Source organism: Propithecus coquereli, unplaced genomic scaffold, assembly GCF_000956105.1.
Source record: "Propithecus coquereli isolate 6110/MARCELLA unplaced genomic scaffold, Pcoq_1.0 Scaffold119, whole genome shotgun sequence".
NCBI lineage: Eukaryota > Metazoa > Chordata > Mammalia > Primates > Indriidae > Propithecus > Propithecus coquereli.
In genome coordinates, this window is record NW_012135969.1 from 6370625 (window position 1) to 6373946 (window position 3322).

A 3322-nucleotide genomic window follows, 5' to 3' on the forward strand; every position below is an offset into this window, starting at 1 on the left:
ATATATAGAGAGAAAGAATATATATACAGATATATATACGGAGAGAGAGGGGAAGAGAGAGAGAGAATGTAAGGATATGCACTGGGTCGTTATGCATGCTAGTATTTTCCTGATCTATTATACAGTTATGCACCACATAACAATGTTTTGGTCAATGATGGACCACATATACATCAGTGGTCCCATAAGATTAAATAAGGTATTTTTACTGTACTTTTTAAATGCTTGGATATGTTTAGATACACAAATACTTGCCATTTGTTACAATTGCCTATGGTATTCAATTTTACAGTCACATGCTGTACAGATGTGTCACCTAGGAGCAGTAGGCTATACCAGGTAGCCTAGGTGTGCAGTTGACTGTACCATCTAGGTTTGTGTAGCTATACTCTGTGATGTTCATACACTGATGAAATCGTCCAGTGATGCATGTGTCAGAACCTATGCCTGTCATTAAGCAATGCATGACTGTATCTCAATTTCTAAGGTGCTGGTGGCTGTGCGTAGCAGCTTGTGCCTATAGTCCCAGCTACTAGGGAGGCTGAGGTGGGAGGATCACTTGAGCCCAGGAGTTTGAGGCCACAGTAAGGTATGATCATGCCACTGAACACCAGACTGGGCAACAGAGTGAGACCTTGTCTCTAAAGCAAAACAAAATGCTGGTCAAAATCCATGCAATTGTTTATATCAATGAGTCAGCCCCCCCACAGTTTGAAAATCCTAGTCCATATTATTTCTTTCTATCCCTTTCATTATGAACCTTAGAAAGGCTCATTATCCTTCCATACTTGATATTTTGACATAAATTTGCTTGATTTACATAGATTACAATTCTCCCAAATAGCTAGGAGAAATTTGACTAGAACTATCTTGGTATTGCCTGTGGTTGTTGCTTCTCTTTGACAGTAAAACAAAAAACTAAGAGCATGGTTATGAAGTCTGACTCTTTGAGCTGGCTGTCCGACCTGCCTCAGTTTCTTCATCTGTATATCAGACATAATAATAATAATAATAATAGTATCTGCCTCATGGGTAAGCCATGTAAGACAATTAACACAGGGCCTGGCACATATAGTAAGTGATCAAAAAATGCTGGCAACTATGTTACTTATTATTTTTAAACTGTAACTGAAAGCAGCTTAGCCATAAGTGGCACTTAGGGAAGGGAAGAAGTTCTTGGCCATAAATAGGGGTCTTTGGAAGGCTTGTCGTTGGACCCGCCTTACCGTGGACAGACACTAGAGGGCGCTCCGCGCTCAGAAAGCCGCCGTTTCCAGGCCTAGGGACCTCTGCCAGCGCGCGCTTGAGCTGCCTGCCCTGGAACGTTCCCTTTGGTTCTGGTAACTGATCCTGGAGAAGTAGCTACTGCCTTCATTCGGAAACTAAGGACTCTGAAGAAAGTAGGAGGGCACAGCAGGCGGCTACCAAGGAGAAATTTGGCTCCTTCAAACTGTCACCAGTTGGCTTTCTGCTGGCCTGTGACTTGGAGGACGGGGCAGTACCGTATTTATTGGTCCATGCATCCCACAATCTAACACACACAGTGCCTGGCAGATCGTAAGCGCTTTGTCAATATCTGTGGAATGGGATCATCTGAGACCTAAATAATTATAATTACAAATTGGCAAGTGATCACACTGAGCTTTAAGGGAACTCCCAGAGAGATGGGGGCTGGGGACAACTGGCCAGAATGCCTTCCCTAATGTCAGGGGTCCTGGTACTCTCTGGAGTACACAGAAAATATCTTTTCTTTCACACTTGGCTTTTGGATATTAAAAACAGCTCCATGCTCCACTTCCTTCACGTCCTTCCTGTGAAATGATTTCTAGGCTTTTCACCAAGTTGATCGTGCCCTACAGAATTGTAGGAAGGCAAATAATAGTTTAGCGCCTATGGGGTTCAAGCATCTCTTATGAGCTCTAGTATCTGATTTTATTATGTCTTTATCTCATTTGATCCTCACAACAACCACATTCTACAGGTTAGGATGTGGCAAGATTTTGTAACTGGCCCAAGATCACACCATTAAGGAGCAGCAGGACTAGCGTTTGAACCCAGATAGTCTAGCTTCTAAAGATGCTTTTTAAAAATTTCACTTAAAAGAATAACAACAACTAACAGTATAGAGGCTGCCAGATACTCTTCTGTGTTTTACATTTATTAAGTCATTTAATTGCTACACACCCAGCTGTCATCCTTTCTGTTAGTACAAAATTTCTAATACAGAAAAGTAAGGAGAATAATATAACAATAGCCATGTACTCACCGATTTAAATGGAAAAAAGTTAATATTAAAGCTGATATTATCTAGCCACAACAATCTTGAAAAGGAACAAAGTTGGAGGACTCACACTTTCCAATTTCAAAAACTACAGTAATCAAGACAGTGTGGTACTGGCATAAGAATAGACATATAGATCAATAGAATAGAATTGAGAGTCCAGAAATAAGCCCATATATCTATGGTCAAGGTGTCAAGACCATTCAATGGGGAAATAATATTTTTTCAACATGCAAAAGAATGAATTTGGATGCCTGTCTTTTATCGTCTACAAAAATGAGCTCCAAATGAATTTAAAATCAAATGTAAAACTATAAACTGTAACTAAAACTTTTAACTAAAACTATAAAACTCCTAGAAGAAAACCTGGGCATAAATCTTCATGACCTTGGATGAGGCAATGGTTTTGTACATATGACACCAAAAGCACGCACACACACACACACACACACACACACACACACACATACAAACCGAATAAAAATAGATAAATTAGACATCATCAAAATTAAAAACTTGTGTGTCAAGGTATGATCAAGACAGTTAAAAGACAAACCACAGAATGGGAGAAAAATATTTGCAAATCATAGATCTGGCAAGAATCTTGTATCCAGAAGATATAAGAGCTCTTCTTATAACTCAATAATAAAGAGACAAATAACTCAATTTAAACTGGAATAAATGTTTAGAGTAGACATTTCTCCAAATAAGGTATACAAATGGCCAATAAACATGAAAGTGTGCTCACCATCATTAGTCATTAGGGAAGTACACATCCAAACCACAGTGAGATACCACTTCACATCCACTTGCGTGGTTACAATTAGAAAGACAGTAAGAAGTGTTATTAGGGATGTAGAGAAATTGAAACCCTCATATATTGATACTGGAAATATAAAAAGGTGTGGCCACTGTGGAAAACAGTTCGGCAGGTCCTCAGAGAGTTCAACATAAAGTTACAGTAAAACCTAGCAATTCCACTTCTAGGTAAAGAGAATTGAAAGCATATATCTAAGTAAAAACTTTTTTTTTTTTTTTTTT